We start from the raw sequence: 24,712 nt of genomic DNA on the forward strand, positions 1-24,712 counted from the left end.
ATTCAGATGGCCAACAGGCACATAAATAAATGCTCCACATCACTCAGGGAAATGCAAATTAAAACCAAATGAGATATCACCTCATACCAGTTAGGATGGCCAACATAGAAAAGACTAGGAACAACAAATGCTGGTGAGGATGTGGAGAAAGGGGAACCCTTCTACACTGCTGGTGGGAATGTAAACTAGTTCAACCATTGTGGAAAGCAGTATGGAGGTTCCTTAAATAAACTAAAAATAGGAATACCATTTGACCCAGGAATTCCACTCCTAGGAATTTACCCTAAGAACGTAGTATCCCAGTTTCAAAAAGACATATGCACCCCTATGTTTATTGCAGCACTATTTACAATAGCCAAAAAATGGAAGCCACCTCAGTGTCCTTCAGTAGATGAATGAATCAAGAACAGGTGGTACATATACACAATGGAATATTATTCAGCCATAAGAAGAAAACAAATCCTACCATTTGCAACAACATGGATGGAGTTAGAGGGTATTATGCTCAGTGAAATAAACCAGGTGGAGAAAGACAAGTACCAAATGATTTCACTCATCTGTGGAGTATAAAAACAAAGCAAAAACTGAAGGAACAAAACAACAGCAGACTCACAGAACCCAAGAATAGACTAACAGTTACCAAAGGGAAAGGGACTGGGGAGGGTGGGTGGGAAGGGAGGGTTAAGGGGAATAAGGGGCATTATGATTAGCACACATAATGTTGGAGGGGGGCGGCAAGGGGAATGCAGTGTAGCAGAGAGAAGACAAGTAGTGACTCTGTATCGTCTTAGTATGTTGATGGACAGTAACTGTAATGGGGTATGTGGTGGGGACTTGATAATGGGGAGAATCTAGTAACCACAATGTTACTCATGTGATTTTTATAGTGATACCAAAATGAAATAATAATAATATGCACCAAGTGGTCAGAAAATATTCATAGGTCAAGAATTTTTTTCTCAATTAAAAATGAAAAACAATGAGCTATTCCAAGGGATAAGTCTGAGATTTAATGCAGTGAGGATGACAGGGAGGAAGGAAGATATCTGGAAGATGAAGTCCTTAGTCTGATATCCAAAAAAGAGTGCTTTGGGCCACCCTGGGCTCTTCCTTATCTCCAAGGGAAGGTATGTTTTGCTATCTCAACTCTCTTGAGCTTCAGTGTCCTGATTTTTTAAATGAAGATGATAAGAATTGCTTTGATGATCTTAATAAGGGTCCTTGGATAGAGTGGTGGTGATAAAGAGAAAGGAGAATGGGTTGGAAAGTGAAAAGGAAGAGAGGAAATAGGGATTATTTAAGTTCTCAATTCTTTTCAGAAAGTCTGAGAAAGTTAGTCTGGGAAAATAGTTGGAGATGGAGGGTGATGTGAGGTCAGTGGAAGTTTTGTTTAGTAAAGGCTGGAAAATACCAGAGCATGGATATGTTTGGGAGAAGTATCTAGTAGAAAGGGATAAGATGATAATGTAGAAGAAACTTTGTGAGAGGTGGAGGTAGACCTTTCATGGTAGTAAGGGAAGTTTGTAGGTTTAGCACTGGGAAGATTAGATACTCTGTCCAATAGCTTATAAATAACACAAAGGTGAAAGAAATCTGAAGAGAGATTTTTAAATGTTTTGAAGTAAATGAAAATGAAAACACAATTTATCAATGTTTCAAATGCAGAGGAAGCAGTGTTTAGAGGGAAGTATATAGTATTGAATATGTGTATTAGAAAAGGAGAAAGATCTAAAATCAGTAACCTAAATTTATATCTTAGGAAACTAGAAAAAGAAGAGCAAATCTGAAATAAGCAGAAAAAAATAAGGATTAAAGCAGAAATAAATGAAACTGAAAATAGGAGGTAGATAAAAGCTGTGAAATAAAAAACTGGTTCTTTGTAAAGATCAATAAAATTGATAAGCGTCTAGGTGAAGCTAATTAAAACAGAGGATAAAAATTATTAATATCAGAAATGAAAGAGGGGCTATTCAGATCCCTTGGACATTAAAAGGATAATAAAGGAATACTATGAACAACACAATGGCCACAAATTTGATAACCTAGATGAAATAGAGCAACTCCTTAAAAGACACAATCTTCTAAAATACTCAAGAAGAAATAGACAATATCAATAGGCCTACAGCTATTAATCAAATAAATAATTACTTTCCAAGACAGCACCATGTCCAGATGAGTTTACCAGTGAATTCTGCAAAACAATTAAAGAAGAAATTGTGCCAGTTCTCTACGATCACATTCAGAGAATAGAAGCAGAGGGACTATTTCCTAACTCGTTCTGAGGCCAACATTACCCTACTTCCAAAACCAAAGACATTGCAAGAAAACAAAACTACAGATCAATATCTTATGAACATAGGTTCTAAAATCCTCACAAAACCTTAGCAGATGAAATCCAACGATGTATAAAAAGAATTTTATATCATGATGAAATGGGATTTATACCAAGTATGCAAGGCTCGTTCAACATTTGAAGATCAATTAATATAATCCATCACATCAACAGACTAAATAAGAAAAATCACATGATCATATTAATACATATAGAAAAAGCACTTGATAAAATCCATCACATATTCATGATTTTAAAAACTCTAAAAACTAGTAAACTAGAAAGAAACTTCCTTAACTTGATAAAGAATATCTACAAAAATAACCAACAGCTAACATCACATGTAACAGTGAGCAACTGGAGGCTTTCCCACTAAAATCAGAAACAAGGCAAGTATGTCCCATCTCACCACTCCTTTTCAACATCATATTGGAAGTCCTACCTTATGCAATAAGAAAAGGAAAACAAAGTATACAGATTGGTAAAGAAGAAATAAAACTGTAGTTGTTCACAGATGACACACATCTATGTAGAAAATCAGAAAATCTGAAAGTATTGACAAAAGAAAAAAAACTAATAAGTGATTATAGCAAGGTTGCAGAATACAAAGTTAATATATGAAAGTCAATTGCTTTCTTAATATACCAGCGATGAACAAGTGGAATTTGAAATTAAAAACACCTTCCCCTTAATTTTGCTGTAAACCTAAAACTGCTTTAAAAAAGGTATTTAGAAGTATGTATTGAAAATTGTGAGTTCAGATAGTACTTTCAGTTTACCCACTTTCTGATTTTTTGAGGTAAATAGTCTATGCTATAACAATGAGATAAAAACTTGTCTCCAGAGAATTTTTTCCTTAAACCAAAACTTACCCTTTAAGGCAGAAAAATAGAATTCTTTATTCATGATTTGACATATAACTGGGTAGTGGTCTGTTATGCACAATAAGGAAAATATTTATTGTTTACAAATGGCTGCTATTAGTGTTAAAATAGATGTGTAAGCAGTTAGAGATGGGGGTTGTGGGGAAGGAGGTGGGTGTGCTTATAAAAGGACAACATGAGAAATCCATGTGTTGATGAGACTGTTCAGTATCTTGACTGTGGTGGTGGATATGTGAACCTGTGGATGATAAACTCTATAGCATTAAATATACACATAAAAACAATTGTAATGTAATTGGGGAAAGCTCAAAAGACCAGTGGTTGTGTTCATATAAATACACTGATTGTGACATTGTACTTTAGTTTTATGAAATGTTATCATTGAGGGAATCTAAAGGGTACTTATGATCTCCCTTAAAACTGCATGCAAGTCTGTAATTATCTCAATAAAATTATGATTAAAAAATACATGTGCAACTATTATATAAAACTAGTAATTTTTATTTTTATTTAGTTTTTAGGTTGTTTCTGTCTGACTGATAACATAATCATCGTTGGCTTTTGTAAGTTGATCTAATATTTTTTATCTTCCACCTCTGACATTTTATATTTTCTAGTTACATTAGAGTACTTTTCTAGAGAACATAGACCAAAAGTTTTATTATTTGGTTTTTATATTATTTTAAGGTGTATTTCCCTTTTTCTGATACCATTAGGTGCTTAATAGTTATAGTAAGGAAATGTGAATTATACACATCTTGGGGTAGGACCATCTGTTTCTTTGGAGTGACTTCCTATCAGGGTTGTGATTAGTGGGAGCAAAGTACCATCTGTGAAGCTGAAGATGTATATATATCCATCCTGTTGGACATCACAGTCTTCACCAAGACCATATTTGTGGCAAATATTAAGAAGGACTCAATACCTTGAGAGAAAGCCATTAGTATAAGTGGTTTGACCAGTACTAGTGAGGTAAAATGAATTCCATTTCATTTGGAAACTAGAAGAAATGAGGGAAGAATTCCAGATCAGGAGAATTTAGCTTTATTCCCATTTTTATCATTTGGAGTACCTGTATTTCTGTTCCGTAACTTTTTCTTTGTAGTAGATTGAAACATATGTAGAACTCCTACTTTAGTAATGAGTATTTTTTTAATCCAGTGCAATACAAACATTTAAAACGGAGATTTGAGCAAACATTTTTGACCTAAGAAAATGAATTATTCCCTGTATCACTGAAAACATTTACAATATTTAGTGGGTTTTACTGGCCAGTTTCTTAGACTAGAAACTACGTTGCCAGTATAGAAAAATAAGGTTATGAACCATAATGTAATGTACAGCCAATAGTTTTGATTTACATATATATTGTCATTTTGATGGAGAAGAATTGAAATATGCTAAACTAATTTTAAAGACACTTTTAAGAAGTATTATCTGAAGATAACTGTTTTTTTTTTTCCAGCATGTTAGCAATGGGAGATAATATTGTTAAAAAGTAACATGATGGGTATTTGCATTCCCTAACAGTATCCTAATCAGTATCTTGAATCTTGTCCTAGCAGGCTTTGTTTTACCTATTTTGAGGCCACAAGACACATATGTCTAATAAAATCTTCCCAAAAGTATATACCTTGAAATATTCATTCCTTTTAATGTTAACTGATGTTATATGGGCAAAGGGGCCTATGGTCATGTAAATTTGGGACAATAAAAAACTGAGTTAAAATTAAGTTAGACTTATTTCCAACAACTAATTATCTAAGAGAGCCTATGGTCTGTAGTGTTTTTCAAATGCATTTCACAGTGTAATCCCTATGTCATCAATATACCATAGGACTGATTCTTTATGGGATATTTTGGGAGAAAGAATGCTTTAAAATTTAGGAAATTGATATAAATGACAGCATCTGTTGTACATTTTTCACAGTGATAGAAAAATAAAATAAGGACATCTGAACTAGAATGGGGGAATTATAGCATAAAGGGGCTGTTGAGCTAGCTTTAAACAGTTAACATAGAATTAAGCAATAAATATAGTTATAAACATAAAATCTTGAAAGCAAAAATGTTTTATGTTCTTCCTTGTTTAGTTATCTACCAATTTCCACATCACTATTCCTCATTCCTTAAAGATTTAGCTCCTGGCTTACTGTCCTTTTCTCCAAGACTAATGTGCCCTAATTCTTGATGATTTTAAGGCTATGTAGGATCCTTCCAGTATTTAAGGCTACATAGGATCCTTCCAGTATTCTCACTTCCTTAACTGCCTCTCCTTCAATGATTTTGCCCTGAGATTGCTTCAGCCATGTCCTCCCATGGTCATATTGTGGATCTAGTCATTAACAATAACTGTTTCCGTCCATGATCTTGATTCCAAGATCCCATTCTCCACCAGTTTCCCTGCACAAACTAAATTTTAACTCCACCTAGGTGTATAACTTTTCCTCTATACTATCCTTCCCTCATCTCACATCCTTCCTTACTTGGTGTAAATAGTCTACCCTATCATTAAAGTCACCCAATCCTTGGAATATAATAATTTTAAGAATAAGATTATCACTATTAGAACTCTAATCTTAAAATAGATAATACACAAAGTTTTCAATGACTTTGGTACACTTACAAAAATTGTATATATACTAGGTGACAAAAAATTAATAATACAGAAAGAACATTAGAGCAGATACAGAGGACAATCAGTAAATTTTAAGTGAATTCTATTTAAGTTCCACATAAATAAGCCTTAAGATTTTCAGTGGATAAGACACCAAAGCTTATTTTGACCTAGTTTGTCAGACTGATGAATTCTCCCTAATATTTGTGCAGTAGTTACTTCCATGCTACAAAACTTCCACAGATCAGAAACAAAAGGTATATTTAAGAAAGAGGTTTATATAACCCTCATTAAAACCCAATAGCCAACACAAAATACTTAGGATATTTACTGTCAGTTATGAATATAAAAATCTACAAAAAAAAGTTTTAAAAAATCTATCCACTGTGACCAAATAGGATTTACCCCAAGAATACAAAGATGATTCAATATTTGGGGGTCTTATGTGTAAACTACATAATACCAATAATTTCTTAAAATTTGAACTCAGAATCTCATGGGATATTTAATAGCACTTAGCACCCATTTCTGGTCATCTGTTAGGAATAGTACTTCCTTATTGTGGTGCCAAATATTTGTTTTCAACCATTAACACACTTCTTATTAATAGTAAAACCCACAAATATTTCTACCAAAATCAAGAGTAGCAGCACAATGTCTCTTAACGTGGTTATACAAGTTCTAGCCAGTGCAGAGAGAACACAAAAATCTTACAGGCAATATGATGAGAGAGACCCATATAATCCTGAAAATAAATAGTAGAGCTCTTAGAATTACTGAAATTCCATAAGTAGTCAGATAAATTATAAAGATACTTTCTGTGGCAAAAAAATTGGAAGCTTAACATAATAGGTTCATTTCTTATGAAAGAAATTGACATACCCAAGAATAACTAAAAAAATACATATTTTCAAACTGTTTCTACAGTAAGTATGCATAATATTGTTACCAGAAAATAAATAATAAAATCTTAAGAAAGTAGAATGTACGTTTTTAATACTTATGTGTAAGAAAAATCTAGTGCTAGAGCTCAAGCTCAGCTACGTTTTATTTGGTGTAGGCTTTTCCAGATAACACAGTAAGGAAGTTTGAATGCTTGATTTGAGAACTTTAATTAGGTTAAATATGATTAAAAAGCAGTTAAAATCTCAATCATCTATGTGTTTCTAAGTATTGATGGGAGAAAGAGTAGGTTTGAAATTTTTTCCAAGAAAACTTCATTTTCTTTTTCAGTGCTTGTTTTATTGGAATTCTTTTTATAAAAATGTGAATAGATCTTGATACTTCTAGTAAATGGTTCCTAATACCACTCTGCTACTGAGGACTTGGAGTGTTCTATTAAAATTTAGTTCCAGAAGCACTCTTTTTAAGAGCTGTAAATGAGAGAGCAGATAGCATGGTAGAGAGCACAAGTTTTAGAACCAAGTGTAGCCTGGCTTGAATTCTGGCTTTGGTGTCAATAATTACATGACTGTGAGCAAGTTAACCTTTCTTAGCCATAGTTTTTCTTTTATAAAATTGAAATAATAAAAAAAATTGAAATAATAGCTGTGAAGTTTATGAGGATTAATTGAGGTGGTATACCTGGCCATTAGCAACATTTACTAACTATTAATCCTTTAACTATTTCTGTATTGCTCAGTATTATAAGCTTGACGTACTAGTAATGAATTATTATAAAATGTACTTTAAAGATGTTTTATTATATCAAAAATTGTAGTAAATATTGAAAAATTATATTTTTATGGAAGAGAAAATGACTGCAAGACATGCTATTCTGTAATGTAACCCAAACAAGTCACTTTTTGCATTTTTTTGAGCTTTTAGATAATCTCTATGTCTTATTATGGAGAGGATGAAATAAGATAATGTAGATGTGTTAGTACTTGTAGATGTAAAGCACGAATGCAAACATAGGGACTTAGAACTTCATACTGAGGGGACTTCCACCATGACTTCCAGCCATGAAGTAGTAACAGGAGCTGGATTTACTTTCCTGCCTTAAGCAAGAAAAAGAAAAAAGAGAACTTAAAAAAGAACCTATTATATATATATGAAACAAAGGTTTTCAGATATTGAACAGCAAGTAGCATAAGACAGTGAATTCTGAGAGAAGGGAAACAAATGATGTGTCCAAAGCCTCAGTTTGAGAAAGGGAATCCAAACATACCCTGACTTAAGGTGATAAAATCAAGAATTCAGCAAGGCTAAGGAAGCTAGAATTTGCAGAACAATGTACTAGAGAAAAGAGAGTTGCACAAATAGAGCACTCTGTAGATCTTCAGAGGGTTCCCCTGGAATCTTCAGTTGAGGTGCTGATTACTGCATGCATGTAAGGCTAAGAAAAGAACCACTGGAAAGGAAAAGGTAGCTCACATAGGGCTGAGAAGTGTGTGTCACCACCATTCAGGGTAGGAAAGCCTTGTGAAGCAAGTGGCATTAGATGGAGTACTCACAAGGATATTGCCTTAGTGGTGAGGCAAAGTTAGCCCCAGAGGTCGCCCTGATCCTTCTTTAAAAATCTTGAAGTAAGCCATTAAGGAGGTATCATCAAAACTATTTTGCAAAGGGCCAGATGAAAAATGTTTTAGGCTTTTTGCAGGCCATATGATATCTATTGCTATTACTAAGCCACTCCATTGTAATATTAAAGCATCATTAGACAATATGTAAATGAATGGCGACGGCTGTATTCCAGTAAAACTTTATTAACAGAAATAGACTGTGGGCCAGATTTGGCCTGTAGCCATAATTTACAGACTCCTGATTTAAAGAATCAAATTGTTTCTAGTAGCTTAAGTCCATCCCAGAACAAAGTTCAAGAATATTTAGAGAAATATAAAACATCAGAGCACCTAAACAAGGTAAAGTACACAATGTCTATCATTCAATTAAAATTTACCAGATATGCAAAGAAATAGGAGAATTCAATAGTGAAGAGAAAAATAAATCAATAGAAATAGACTCAGAAATGAGACAGATTTAATAAAGATAGTAATAAAAAATTCCATGGATTTCATTTAAATAATCCTTTGATAAACATAGTTACTAAACAAAGGTATTAAACATAATTATAACTATGTTCCATATGTCCAAGATAGTACAGAGGAAAACATTAGTTTGTTATGGAGAGACATAAAAGCTATAAAAAGACCCAAATTGATCTAAAGATGACAAAATACTTGAGGTAAAAAGTACACCTAATAGGATTAACAGCAAACTAGGCATTTCACGAAGACTTCATGAATTTGAAGGCACAGCAATAGAAATTGTGCAAAAAAAAAAAAAAACCCTAAAAAGCAATACACCATCAGTTATCTGTGGGGCAGCTTCATACAGCCAAATATATGTGTAATTGGAGTCTCCAAAGGAGGGAGGGAACAGAAAAAATATTAAAAGAAATAATGGCTGAAAGTTTGCTAAATTTTATGAAAATATCTCCCAAATCTCTAAAGCTCAACAAATACCTAGGATATACCCCCCCCAAAATGGAGAAAATTACACCAAGGTACACCATAATCAAGTAGTTTAAAATCAGTAAAGATAAAAATTTTAAAGCAGGGAATAAAGGCTATAAATGTAGAGGAACAAAAGAATGATAGCAGACTTTTCATCAAAACTACTGCAAGCTGGAAGACAGTGGAGCAAAATCTTTAATGAAAAAACTGTCTACCTCGAAATCTATAGCTAATGATTACCTTTCATAAAAGAGTGAAATAAGACTTTTTCAGACATACAAAAACTGAAAGAATTCATTACCTTTAGACCCATAGTATAAGAAATGTTAAAGGAAACTTTTAGGAAAAAGGAAAGTAATACTAGATAGAAATAAAAAGCGCCAGAAACGGTAAGCACCTTGGTAAATGTAAAAGATTTTTAAAATTTAAATCTTTCTTTAAAAAATAATTGATTTTTAAACAAAAATGGTCACAAAGTAGTTGGGGTTTATAAATGTAAAATGTATTTCAATAATTACACAAAGGTCGGGAGGGGAAAAATTGAAATAATAAAGTTTTTATATGTTGAGAGGTATATTTTTATAGGTACATTGCAGTAAGTTAAGAATATAACTATAAACCCTAAATCAACCACTAAAACAGTAATACAAAGAGTTATAAGCTAAAGGAGATAAAACTAAATCAGAAAAGATAATCAGTCCAAAAGAAAGCAGGAAAAAAAAAAGGAAAAATGGGAGAGCAGATGGAACAAACAAAACAAATGACAAGATGTTTCATTTCAGTCTAACCATATCAATAATCACATTAAGTATAAATTGCCTAAATACTCTAGTTAAAAGACAGTGTTGGATTAGATTTTTAAAAAATTATATGCTGTCTGCAAAAAATGCACTTGAGATATCTAAAGACACAAATCAGTTATAAGCTAAAGGATGGAAAACAATATACATTTTAGCACTAATTTTAAAAAAAGTCTGGAATGGCCATATTACTACAAACAAAGTAGAAATTGGAGCAAAGTATATTGTCAGGGATAAAGAGGGGTCTTGCATAATGATAAAGTAGTAAATTTATCAAGAGGATATAATCTTAAATATGATTATGTACCTACTAATAGAGTTTCAGTATACACAGGAGAAACAGGCAAATCCACAATTATCATGGATCCACAATTATGAACCCTTCTTTCAATAGATGATAGATCAAGAAAATAGAAAATCAGTAAGGATATAGAAGACCTGAATAGCACTAGCAACCAGTTTGATCTAATTGGCTTTTATAAACCACTCTACCCAATAACAGCAGAATATGCATTCTTTTCAAGTGCATCTGGGACATTTATCAATAGACCATAATCTGGATAGGAAGACAAGTCAATTAATTTAAAAGGATTTAAATCATACGAAGACTGTTCCCAGACCATAATGAAATTAGAATGGAAAGGTATCTGGAAAAATATCTTGTAACTAAACTACACAAATAGCCCAGGGACACATTCTAGGCCAGACAAAACACCTTAAACTTAAAAGAAATCATACACAATACATTCTCAGACTATAAGATAATTAAACTGGAAATCAATAACAGAAAGATAACTGGAAAATTCTCAAATATTTGGAGACTAACACACTTCTAAATAACTTCTAATTGGGCAAAGAACAAGTCTCATGAAAAAGTTTAAAAATACTTTTACCTAAAAAATGAGAAAAACAGTTTTTATATATCTGTGGGGGGTGCAGCTAGAATAGTGCTTAGAGGGAAATGTATAGTATTAAATACATATGTAAAAAAATCTGAAATCAATAATCTTAAATTTCTGCCATATGAAACTAGGGAAAGAAGAGTAAATTAAACCTAAAGCAAGCAGGAGAAAGTAAGTAAAAATTTAGTGAGTTTTTAAGTGAGACATATTCCCTTAGATATTTTTAAAGGTTCTTACCAGCTACTAATTTCTGAGATAAAATGGTAATGAGAGGGAAAAAATGATCAAAAATGTTAACATACTGTAAGTTAACATGTATTTTAAACTGATGTGTTTTATAGTAGATAATGCAATATAAGAATGAGCCTTAATTTAAGGGAAATCCCTTTAAGTTTGCAGATCAGCAAAAGCAGTGAAGGAGAACTAAGTCACATAATGACATATTTAGAGAGCAGAGAAAGCTTCTTCAAGCTCAAGGACAATCTGGAATATTTTAGTTGTGTTTCGTACTAGGTAGAAAGTGTTGGATAAATGTCACCGCCTCTCCAAAGTATTTTCCTGCTCTCCAGACTAGACGTCCTCTGTCTTCCCACAGTATTCAGTACGCTCTGTACTGTAACATCTACATACCACTATCCATTGATAAGGGGTTGGGAAAAAAGAGACAAGGAGTAAAACATGAAGTTTGCCATTTACCACTGGCAGTCTTTTCTTGTGCTAGAAAGTTAACTTATTTTCTCCTAGTGAGTAGTGTAAGTTAAATGAAGTAAAATTGTATTGGTTTTCTAAAAACTTTAGTGCGCTAACTAGATGCAACAAATGTTTGTATTATGTATTTTATCTTCATGTGGCAACAGTCTGAATTTCTGCCTAGCACCAGTACATGTTTACTTAAAATGGTTAAATGACAAGAAGTGAAGCTGATCACACAAAACCACATTGCTGCTCTGTAGCAACCAGGGAGTTTCCTCAATGAGCTTTTTAAAAGACAGTTCAAATAGAGTTTCTATTTTATATAAGAATTTATTATGACAGTTTGATCTTGGCTCCTTAGTTGGTCCCTATAAAATCCTAGACTCAGGTGCCAAATTGTTAGTGCTAAAGGGAGTCATGTAATCCACAGCTGGAAGTTAGATTTTGTCTTTTAATTGAAATGGAAGTTTTTTCTCTTGTAACAAATTTTACATTGGTTTGATTTTTCAATATCAGTAATAATAGCTACCATTATTGAGCATTTATTATATGCTATCCCTGCTCTAGGTTCTTTATACAAAGTTACCTAATTTGATCCTTCACAAACCCTATGAAAGAGGATATTATTATTCCTCTTTTACAGATGTTACAGTATGCTCTGTACTGTAACATCTACTTTTACAGATGAGTAAACTGAGGCTCTGAAAATATTAATTGCTTAATTTACAACACTACTAAAAGGTGATGACAAAATTTAAATATGGATCCAACATCAGAGTCCTTCAATGAGTGGTGTGTGCATTGAGTTTAGAAAGAGATTGAGTACCTATTTAATATGGTTAGAGAATGCCAATGAATAATTATGTGCATACATGGTAGCTAGGTACAGTGGAAACAGCATAGGATTAAGAAATGGAAAACTTAAAGTTGTGACTCTGCTACTTATTCTGTGACTTTGGCAAATCAATTTGTTAACTCTCAAGCCTGTTTTCCTCATTCAAAACTAGAAATTAATAAAGCCACCAATTAAATGGTTGTGAAGGTCAAATTGATGTTTCTAAGTGTTCTGTAAAGGCTTTTGAAAGGTACATAAATGAACTGATGAGTGTATTTCATTATTTGCCATAGACTTTCTTAAAAACAGTTAATTTTCTGAGTGCTTTTAAAAAATGATTTAATTTATAGAAATTTAGTGAGTTTCCAGACCAGCTCTACTGAATCACAGAATGATCTGTTATATGAGGAGGTTCTACTCAATAGAACAGCTTGCTTCAGTGAGGTGCATCATTTTTGAAGAATTGCTATTTCACAATACCTTATAAAGGAATTCTTGACAGATATTTCTGTCTCCATTTTGGAAAAGTAGGAAGACAGAGAGGCCCAAAGGGAATCAGTGCCAGAGTCAGCTTTGTGGTTCCTAAAATAGCTATCACACTGCGCCTGCTACGAAGCTATCTTTCCTGTGCAGTTTAGAGTTGTGGGTTTTTAAAGTTCATTTCTGTCCCAACTTGAGAACAGGCAAAAGTCTCCTCCTTGAGGACTGTCAGTACCCTATACACAATGGTGTGTTTGGCAGTCAAATGAATCATCAGTGAGTGGGTCCCCCAGGTCAGTACTGAAGCTCGTAAGGTTGTGTTCTGTGTCAGAGAATGTGTTCTCCATACCTTTCATTCCAATACTGTTTATTTTCTTTTTGGTTTAGGAATTTTGAAACTTAACCCATCTATTCCCACGTTCTCAGGATTAGCAACAGAAATGGAATGGAGCACAGCAAAATGAACGCATGTTGTTATAGGTGTTCATGAAGGTTGTGTCAAAGCAGCAGCAGCTCAGAATTCAGTGGCGACTGTGGAAACCTTTTAATTCTTTCTGTTCAATGGAGGTAACCAATTAGGAGAATCCATTTTCTTTCCAGTCCCTCTTGCTGTCCCCTCCCCCTCGCCAACCTGCCTCACTCCCACAAACAGACTCAGCGCATTCACACACGGGCTGCCACTTAAGAGCTTGGATTACCAGTTTTGGTGATTACCTGGCTCACATCAAAAAGCTAACAGTTCTGTCTCTGTTCATGTTTGGTCAGCAAACAGAATTTACGCAGACTGACGCTCTTGAGGTGATGTGGTGTTCGCTGGAAATCGGGTGTTAGGGACGCCCTAGGAATTACGGCCCTGAGTTCATCTGGTAGCAGCTTCCCGGGTATGAACCTGGAAGGGCTGCACGCGTAGCCAGACTCCTATACTGATGAGAACCGTTAACGTTGGGAATAAAGGGTCTCCATAGTTTGGGTACAGTGACACGAAAAAAATTGCAGATTAAGTGAGACCATCCCTTGTGGGTTTGCAGGGTGGAAAAAGAAAGGGAGAGTGAGCAGGCAAAGTTTATTTATGGAATGTCAGGGGGCTGTTGAGGCTCAGCAGGCCCTAGGAGCCGAGGCTTCCCTCCGTGACTGTTCTCTCCCTCTGACCTTGGATGAACTAGCGAGCAGTATATTATGCCGGGGGATTGTGCTGGTTTGTCATGGTTAGCATTCTGGACTGTCACTGGAATGTAGGAAACGGATGAATTTGAATTGAACCATGAGGTGGTCTGCTGGGCCCTCTCCTTGTCTCAAGGAAACCTGTCGCTGTTTGTCTGGGCCTGGCCTCATGAAAGCAATGGAGGGAAAGAGAGGTGGGCCTTTGATCTCTTTGTTGCAGCTGCTCCCTGGGAACTCGCTGAAATCAATGCCCTGTTTTCCTGAAGGAGTGAATGGCCCTGCCTAACTAGCTTTGTGAAACCGTGGGGGAATTCACTGCTTCTGTTTATTGACAGCTGAAAGGGAGCACATGGGGTGGAATGGACCTTCTTGTGAAAACCAGGCACAGGGAAAATTAGACCTCAATTTAACACAGAGGAATTTGGAAATTCACCCTAAAGGAGACGGTGGTTTCTCATGCTTACATTAGAACTACTCAAGTTTGGGGCTAGTTTGTTATGAACAATGGAAGTTCTGTCACAACTATGTTATAAGTAGGAATATGGTATGCATAATAAATGATGTTAAGTAGAAGTTGATTCCCCCCCCTTTTTTTAAACACAGAAGTAGGGAAAGACAAATACTAACCATGATATAATCTGGTGTTCTTTCATTTTTGCCTTAAGAAGGAAAAAAACAAAAAAATTGATACTTAAAATAAGCACTGATATATTACTAAGTCTCTAGAATATGTCTTTCATTTATGTTTCAAAACGTCTTTGACCTTTGTATGAGTTTTACTCATGCTAGCCATTCATGCTGTTCTGAACTGTGTGTTGTGTGGGAATATTATGATAATGAATTTATTTTTCAAAGCTTATATTCTTCGGGTATTGTAACTGGAAGTCTATGTCAAACATAGATGAAACTAGCTAATAGACCAATATAGTACTCACAATTAGAGCAGTTCATAAATCCTAATATTATTGCCTTCCTTTTGAGAATACACTGAGGAAAAATACTTGAGTTTATTACAAGGAAACATCACCATACCTTCTTTTACATCTCCCCTTACTTGCTTGAGTTCCCAGGAAGAATTTATAGCTTCTTCCTTTAGCCCCCAGGCCTTTGTGCACACCTCTATTATAGCACTTAACACATTGCCTGTAGCTCTTTGTTTAGGTGTATTCTTTTAGCTGGAAGTAAAGCAGCCGTGTCGTATTCATTTTTCTATCTCCAAGCCCAGCAAAGCTCTTGGCTCAGTGAATGTGCTGAATGAAAGGGGATGGATAGCTCCCCATACATTACTTTGAATGTAATTACTTATCCAGGCTTCAACTGCAAAACCCTGATTGATCTAATGTTACCTGATTGGTGTTATTGCTTTTTAAAAATCTTACCTTTATGGAGAATTATTAAACACTTTCTTGATTTGGCAAGCTTGTTGGGCAGTCCATCAGCCTCTGAAGAGGAAATGTACAGAGTGGGTGGGTATATGGCATTGTCCTTTTCAAATCCAAGCTCTCTTCTCTAATAATTCTTTCCTAAAAGTAAATCTCAACACAGGCTTTAGATATTTTCAGTAATATGAAAAAGCTTTTAGAGTTTTTTAGATTTTCACCTGACCAGGTTTAGTGATTAGATGGATAAAGCCTCCATTTTACATGATTTAATTCTATGATGTAAGGTTAAATAATGCAAAACAAAACATCCATTGACAATGTTTTTAGCCTGATTGACCACCACTGTATGTTATGAAGCCCTTTGTCAAAGGAAACGAACACCTTCACTTATCAGTGAAAAATATAAGGGAAATTTTTATTCTAAAGGACTAAACACTGGGATCTCACAGGACCCTAGGAAAAGCCCAATTTCTGACCTATTTCTTTTTAAACCATTGTTAGAAATAGTTGTGAACATTCTTTGAGAAAATAACATCTTAAAATCATAATGAAAAATTTTAGAAAATGGGGAGGGCAGGTAGGTAAGTAAGCACACAAATACAGGTCCTGGCTAATATTTTACTCTGTGTTATTTTTGTTTTATTTGAACCACCAAGGTTCTTTTTGAAGAAATCACTTGGTTTTCAGTTTTGATGAAAGGCAGGGCTCAAGTTTTAAAATAAAGGTTTGTAAGTTTGTGACTTGTGGCAGGAGTATCATAGAGGAATGGGCGTTTGTATGGGTCATACAAATGTGGCAGATTCAGCGGGTTGTGATTCTGCTGAGACTTTAGATTTCTTACAGGAAAATTACCATGGCCTTGATCGTTGATAGACTCTCGCCCCCGTAAGTATTAACTTGGAGATAAGAAAGCAGTAAGCATAGCACTTAGGTTTTATAGCTTGGCTACTCAGTCCTCCCAGTTTCTGGAAGTAATTTTATGTGACATCACACCAAAGTGGGGCCGGGTAGAGAGTGAAAGGAAAAGAAGGAAGTCAAACTACTCTTTTCTGTGATGTTTCAGCTTTCAATGGTGAGGCAGATCTTTGTCTACATTGATAGAGCTACATAGAGGCCGAGGAAGTGACTGCAGATAAAAATGGTGTTCTTGTTACGTTTAGAGTATCAGATAACTTCAACTACATGTTCCTCCATAAAAAATCCTTTTTCTCAGGACTGAAGACTACTGTAATATCCAAGAAGAAAAACTTCAAGTAATTTAAGAGGCAAACCCTCAAAATAAGTTTGGGGGTCGACATATGTTAGGTCTTTGTGTTTGTGTGTGTGTGTATCTCTAAGCAAACTTCCTAGTAGAAAGACACCAGGCCCTTCCCTCGCAGATGGCTTTCTGTCCATCCCGGCTGACCAAATAAAGCAGCCCTAGTACAGGCTTATCTAGTCATTGAAAGGGAGACATCCTTCTTACAAATTAGATTGAATTACAGGAAAAACTATTTTGGAATATAGATTTTAAATTACCTTCATTGGAAATTCAAGTTCTGCCCTGTAGGCCTCTCAGTAGTGGTCCTGTCTTTGAAAAAAAAAAAATTATAGGTACAGTTTTTTATACTTTGGGTGTTTTGGTTTTTCTTCACTTGTCTGTTTTGTGGCCTTTCAATGGCCTTTTCCTTCCTCCTTAGAATCCTCAGCCCTGCTCAGGTGCTTGTTTTCTTTTCCCAAAGGATAATATCCTTACTGGACACTTTTTAAAAGGCTCTGATTATCATCAGATTTTTGCCTGAGGCTGTGAGATGTTTTTATTTGAATTGGGGTCTAGGGAAAATAATTGTAAATATACAAGTGCTCCTTGTTTACCAGGCATGGTGTTCAGCACTTACTCAGATGAACTCACTTAATGCTCAAAAGGCTCTTGTGCTGTAGATGGATCATCTCCATTTTACAGGTAAGAAAGCCAAGGCAGAGAGAGGTTAGACTAATTGCAGGAGGTAGAGAGGCTCCATATGGCACCTGGATTGGAATCTAGGCATTCTGACATAATTGCCCACCCTCTGAACCACATCACTGTATTGCCTCTTTGAAACTAAAAATCCTGTAAGAACTTAGGGGCCTGCCTCTGGAATGTTGGAATATGGCACTATGACATGTTGATGGAGAGACATTTTTGATCCTGGCATTCCTAAACTCATATTCTGTATATAAATGTTTCCTTACACAATACCAGTGTGGTTTTTCTCAGTGTCTTTTTTCCTTAACCTTTGGTTTTTTTCGCCCTGTAGGATTGCTCTCAGTCTGATGTGGCCTTCTGTTTCATGTCATATCTAAAACTCCTCTGTACCTCGAAGTCAGAAAGGTAAGTACGTCTCTGCTAAACTCTCTGACTTCTGCCCAGTCTGCTCTCCCACGGTCAGTCTTGAGTCTACGTTCTCATTCTGTCCTACGTTAGCGTGCACACACCACAGCCTTCTGCCTCTTCCACAGTAGAGAGGGGGTTATGTTCCAGAAAACACGTGCTTTCAACAGAATTTGCATTTGAGGAACTTCAGGCCTTGAGGGAAAAATAGAGTTGGCAGGGTTGGGGAGTATACGGAAGCCTGTTTTTCTACTCTTCAGAAAAATCAAGAGAAATACTAAGAACTGCCATTGATATTTATTCATATTTATTTAGAAATAGGGTGTATTATACAACTCATTTTTATGTATCATGACTTGCCTACGAGAAACTTTGTTACTTCCCTCCCTCACATTTAAAAAGGGTATTTTGAAATTGCTTTATCATAAAAACAAATACTAGGGGAAAATTTGGGGTGTCATTCTCTGCTTGTAATCATATTTAGTAGTATATTGTGTATATTATAATTCAAACTTTTTACACATCTTCTAATAGGTGATTCTCGTTCACATATGTTGTATCACATATGTTAGGAAGTGTGTCCCTAAATCCAGTGTTTAAGGGAACTCATGGTTGGTAGGATTCCCAATATTCATTAGACAGATTTATTTCTTATCATTCTCCACTGTACATGTGGATATTATAATTTGTTTAACCACCTACTTCGAAATAGTAACCGTTAATTGCAGCTTTAAATTTCATATGCAACGTTTTGGTTGTTTTCCCTTGTTGCTTGTACTGGTCTGTGTTCAAGCCCATGGCCTTCCTCACCCTAAAGCAGCCCTCCCTGTTTTGCAGCTTCAGTCTTAAGTGTTGCTTAACCATAGCTCTTGGATTCTCTCCACACATTTTTTTTGCAAAATGTCCTTGACTGCAATATGCCATAACTTTTTTATTCCAGTGTTCTTTGTAAGCTTTTTTATGTCCATCTTACAGTTGAATTTTTTTTCCCTAAGCTTCTCATTAGATAAACCACTTCCTAATTTATTTTGCTCTTGGGACTTACTTCTAGAAAGGCTATCTACAGCTGTTCCATGTGGAAGGCCAAAGTGGAAAGAATATTAGATGTGTATGTGTTTAAATTCCTGCTCTGCAAATGATTCTAATTAAAACTAGTCCATTTCCCAAGCAACACATTCAAAAGAAGAAATTTAGCAAAATCCAAAAATGCTAGAGTCACTTCTTAATATCATTTGGGTAACTTTATAATACTTGTAAGACCAATGCATGCCATGCCCATTTGTGATTGTTTTCTCTAGTCAAACATGATATTGCCATTAAAAGCATGGCAAATAATGTTACATTGCTTAAGAATTTAGGAATCCTTCAAATACATGGCATATAAAACTTTGACACGTGCAGGAAATAATAGAAATTTCTTTAACAAGCACATGTTGGGAAGTGGAATTGTGTCATGACAATGCAAATTTGAGGTCATTGAAGTGAATCAGTTTATACTTTGACTTTCTGTTATATATACTGTATCCTGAAACAAGTTATTAATGTTTCCTAATTGTGAATTTACTCAGTATGTAGAATCGTTCTTGGTACTTATTAACAGGTTATATCTACTTTGTACAAGTGCTTTAGACTCTGCACCAGTCATTGTGCTTCTGAATATACTTACGTAACGAATAATCTTGTAACAGCTCTGCAAGGTAGGTAGATGTCACAGTAAAGAGAAGTTAGGGTACTTGCCTAAGGTTACATACCTGGCAAGTAGCAGAGAGCTAGTTTTTAAACCTAGAGCCATCTGATGCAAAGCCAGTGGTCTTTTCACTGCACCACACCATCATTTTAGATTTTATTGAGCAGAATGCTATTGTTTAGTGTTAGTACTATCGTTAATATTACATTAGCCAAATGTTAACTTTTTGAACTAACTATAGGAACACAACCTAGTATTAAATAAAGCATGCTGCTCATGTGGAATAAGGGAAAGTAAAACATATTGTCACACCACTTTTAGGAAAGAAAAGTTATCATCGAAGAAATATCATTAAAATTCCTTTACTTCATAACTCCCTTAACAAATGAAAAGTTAAAATGAAAGCAGTTGGGTGGGGTGGGGTTTATATTACAGGGGAGTGTTAAATATTACTGTTAAAGTTAGTAAATAAAAGCACATTTCTCTATCAGTGTGTTTAAAATAATGCTAGGAGTTATGCATGTTTATAGTATAACAAAATACTTTATTTGGGGAATAACTTAATTGATCCATTATGTGGCATTTACCAAGGTAATTTTTTCCTTTTTGTTTGAGCACAGGAATTAAAAGTGATTCATAAAACAGACACACACAATCAGCATGTAAATTAGAACCACATTAAGATGATCATCATTTTATGTTGTTTCCCTAAAATGATTCTCATTTGCCTACTATATTAACTCAAAGTGTGTAAGATCATTGTTCTGATTCAGGAAAGATTTAGAACTTGTGAACAGTTAGTTTTGTAGAGAAACTTAAGTATTCAATCATTGCAGTTATTATTTTCATGCACATTTTTATGTTCTTTTTCCCCAAAGAGAATTTACGATTTTACCAATTTTAAGATATATGATGGACACACCCAGGATCATAATCTGTGCATCTGTTGTCTGAGTTCGCTTTCTGTAACACAAGCTTGAGCATATTGCTCTCCTGATTAAAAGCTTTCAGTGATTCTGATTAGTCAGGACTCTTGGTTGCAATTGACAGAAACTTATGGCATTGCTGAAGAATTCCAAACAGCCAGATGATAGGAGCATATTTGCATGTTAGAAGAATCACTCTGAAAGCAGCTTTGGGTTTAGAATGAAGCCAGTCTGAAAACAGTCTGAGGAGCCAATATTGATCTCAGTGTTGAGTATGTAGCAACATCCTTTTACACTGACCTAACCTAATTCAAGTTCTTTACTCCCCAGGCTGGTGGTAGGTTTAAAGGAAGCCACATGAAAATTTTTGGCCAATAGAGTGGGCTGATCCTCCATTCCCCGTTAGCACTCTCCCCCACTTCCCCGTCCCACTCCACCGCAAGTTTTGGGCACCAAGGATTGGAAAGTACTCTCCTGCACATGGTTGTCTGTGTTGGGTGGTGGGGGCTGCAGATGGTTCACATACGTGTGTATTAGCTGCCGCCTCCTGGGCCCTACCCATCTGGTGTAGGAAGTGAATGTCAACCATGGCCAGATCCTTGCGAGGCCAGAGAGGCCTCACGCTCCTGTCGCTCTAGTTTCCTGTACTCTGACATACTGTCACTTTCACGTTCCCTTGTGGGAGTTCTTTTCTTGGGTGCAATTTAATACAAAAGACTTACCTTCTGATAACCAGAGCAGAGAGAGGGGCCACTGTCTTACCGGGCAGCTTCTCCACTCACAGATCCATCTTCCCTCTGGATGTGCCCCCTCACATGCCAGGCAGACTTGGTGGGGGCCTGTGTGGCAGGGAAATAGGGTTTCCTGGTGTTTGATTCTTGTATATCTGAAGTTCTTCCGGCCAGAGCTCTCTGTTCTAAAAGTTCTAATCTCTGGCTTATCTAGGATCCTCTCCAGTTTTCAGCAGAGCCTTCATGAGCCTCATATTCAGCCAGAGAACTGAAATGGAATTTGCTTTGAGGATGTGACTGATCTCAAAGTCTGAGCCCCCTTAGACATTTCATTTGGTTCCACAAATACCTACCTTTACTGCAACCAACATCTTTGAATCAACAGATTTGTCACGTTAAGGATTTATATGCTTCCTCCAGGAGTGGGAATCTCCCCTCCCCTGAGCCCCCTCCGTTTCCAGTGTGCCGTGTGTCCATCACAGGAAGTCTGTTGCCCGCTCCCTGGGCCAGTGTGCTGGTCCGGGAGGCCCATCCTGGCCTGGGGAGCAGGGCTGTCCTGTGCCTCAGGATGAGCAGCCCTGGCCTCTCTCCTTCCTCCTCCTGGTAGACTTCTGAAGTCTTTCCTTTTGGTTTTTCAGCAGTTCAGAGTTTCACATAAGGCCTTAAAGATAACTTTCTCTGCCTCTCCCTTTGTAGGTATTTGCCTAGGAATGAGAAGAGTTAATCTTGTGAGTAAACTCTTACCATCTGTGCTTATTTCCTTCCGTCCTTCTCTTTCTGCCAGGGATTCTAAAACATAGGACTGCCCGCCCAGGTCACCAGCTCTTCTCTGCAACAGGGGGATGGCCCTTTTTGAAAAAGTCATGTGGCTCCAGTTCTAGCCTTTGAAGCTAGCCTACAGCACAGATACACACAAGTCTAGGGCTCTTAGCAGCTTACTGAGGCGGCCCACAGTCTGAATCTCACCCCATGACTTCAACTATGTGGGAAATATTTCTTATTCCCCGTAACTGTCTGATTCAGACTCCAGCCCCCATTCTGCCACTAGAGGGAAATTCCATCTTAGTCCTTTTCGGATGTCTCCCCTCCACCCATGTGGTGTGCCCCAGAACCTGGAGATGTCCGCGGCCCCCAGTGGGTGAGGGACTGGCCCCGGCCTTAGGTATGTCACAGTAGGGGCCTCTTGAAGCCCTGCAGCTCGCTCTCTCAGGAGCACACCTGCAGGCTAGAAAGGTCTTGTGTTGGGTCTACCTTCTCTGAGCACATCCATACCACTGTCCTGGCCTGGCAGGGTCCTGCCCGCCGCTGCTGTGCGAGGGCCCCCTGCCTGGGGGCTGACCCATCTCTTCCTTTCCAGGTCTGGGAGTGGGGATGGAAGGATAGTGGCTTCTTCTCACCTTCTTACCTGCCCTCTCCTCCTCCTGGCAGAGAAGTCAGGCACAGCCTCCCTATTGGGTTTAGATGTTAACAAAGACAGGCCGCTTCTGCCGTCGTCTGGGCTCAAAAACATGAAATTACAAAGCCTGCCATCTGTTTAAATGAGCTGGATCCAGAGGAAAACCGGGAGGGGGAGACTGAGCAAAATTCCAGAGTTGTCCTGCAGTGCTGATTTGGAGGCTGTGATGAAGGCAAAACATCACCCAAACAGTGGTAACTATGGAAATTAAGAAAAGGAAACAGATTTGAGAGACAGTAAGCTTGCAGAATCTGTATCGCTTAGACAGAAAAATCTAGCATGACTGCAGAGTTTCTGAGTCTGGAGAGTCTGGGAAGTGACACGGTGAAGACACTGACCTATTAATAATGTGGGCTTTCAAATCACACTCCGGATACAAATCCAGCTCAGCTGGTTGTGTGACCATGAGCAAATTAGTGTAATTTCTAAGCCTCAGTTTCCCCACAAGTAAAATGGGGTTAATAGGTCCTCATATGATTGCTGAGAGCATTAACTACAGTGGGTGTCACCTTGTGAGCACCCATAAAATACTAGCTATTGTTATGTAATGGTGCCAGTAGCTAAAACTGGTAATGCTGGCATGGAGAAGGAGTGAGTCTGGAGTTAGCCACGTGAAGCCCCTGCTTTAGAACAGGAGACCGTCTGGGCACTACAAGATATCCAAGCTGAGGGGCAGGTAGATCGTTTGTCTGGAAAGAATGTTCAGGATTAAAGATAGAAATTTAAGAGGCCTCTGACCTCAAGAAGTAGTTGAAACCTTGGGTTTTGAATATGATCTCCCAGGGATTGTAGGAAAAGAGAAAGGGCCAGGTTGAAGGCCCACAAATCTGTTCAAATTTTGAGTGGCCCTTTGTAGCATGCCCCTCCATAACATCTTTAAACCAGCTCCATTGTCTTGTGATGAATACAAATATCCATTTAGGGTCTCCGAGTCAGATATATAATCTCATTGTTCACTTAAGATTTAGTTGTCTGTAATCTGCTACATCAGGTGGGCTCCTTTGCATCTGGATTTATAGTCTTTCAAAAATAAAATTTACTTGAGAGGCTTTTCAGAAACAAACCTTGCACATCTTCAGTTAAGAGGAGACTTTCTCTGAATACCAAGGTGGAATTCTCAGCATTTGGGACTTGCCTGGTCCTTTCTCACTGAAATCATTAGAAATTTTAAAAAGTCAGTTTGAAGAATTTACTTAAGCAAAAAGGAGTAGCTGGAAGTGAATGGGCTGAAACTAGAGAGAAACCCCTTTGTCCAGCCGGGGCTTCATGACTGCTCAGCAGGTGGCTCACAGCACATTCACAGGGAAAAGGGCAGGTTCTTAAATAGTGCTCCTTGAAACAAATGCCTGGAAAAACAGATTGTGACAGCAAAATCACATTCTAGAAAACATATACTCTAGATTCATGAAATGTTTAGTTTTTGTTATCAATGGATTAATTGATCATTTCCCAAAAAAGATTTTCCTGTTTATTTGACACTATAATCTGTTTACTATGTTCCAATCCCCACTCTAGAAAATGTTTTTTTCTTGCTACTCTGGAGATCAGAAACATCTAGAAATGTTTAATGTTACAGGGTCATTTTTCACGACCTATACACACACACATACATACATACATACATACATACATATATAATTGACATACTAAAACCTTTTTTTGCTGATTCTGAAACCTAAATTCTGACCTGGAAAGTGGTCTGCAAATAGCATCCTGTCAAACTGACATGCATTATTTTTCCTGTCTCTTCTCTGCTTTCTTAATTCGGGGTATACTGCGCATGATTTTTCCCCAGAGCCATGCATGCTCTCAGGTTCTCTGTCACACTGTGAACCATTTCAGCATTACACTGGTGCTGAGATGGCAGGTGGGAGAGGCAGAGGGCCTTGAGCTCCTCCTGCCAAAGTTCTCCTCTTTCACTAGTGCTGTTTATGCTGAACAGCTTAAGAATAAGCTCCTGGGTGAGCCCTCGGAGGCCAAGGAGTATTGTTGAATTCAGAAAAGAATTGCTTTCTTTT

The 24,712-nt window shown here is 36.7% G+C and overlaps 1 protein-coding gene across 8 annotated transcripts in view; it reads left to right on the forward strand.

The window, feature by feature from the left end:
* The window catches only part of PLAGL1 (PLAG1 like zinc finger 1), a 67,646-nt gene that overhangs the window by 20,191 nt on the left and 22,743 nt on the right, over nt 1–24,712 (forward strand). For 3 of the 8 annotated variants that reach the window (XM_036906847.2, XM_036906855.2, XM_036906852.2), the window contains exon 2: nt 17,821–17,894. The exons of 1 other annotated variant lie outside the window; for it this stretch is intronic. The gene's annotated coding sequence lies outside the window, so the exon portion shown is untranslated. Of the gene's footprint in view, nt 1–3,730; nt 3,780–17,820; nt 17,895–21,934; nt 21,967–24,712 lie in introns of all 8 variants that reach the window. 4 more of the 8 variants (XM_036906850.2, XM_036906857.2, XM_036906848.2 and 1 more) reach the window with 3 other exon arrangements.

This window comes from Manis pentadactyla, chromosome 12 (genome assembly GCF_030020395.1).
Source record: "Manis pentadactyla isolate mManPen7 chromosome 12, mManPen7.hap1, whole genome shotgun sequence".
Lineage (NCBI taxonomy): Eukaryota > Metazoa > Chordata > Mammalia > Pholidota > Manidae > Manis > Manis pentadactyla.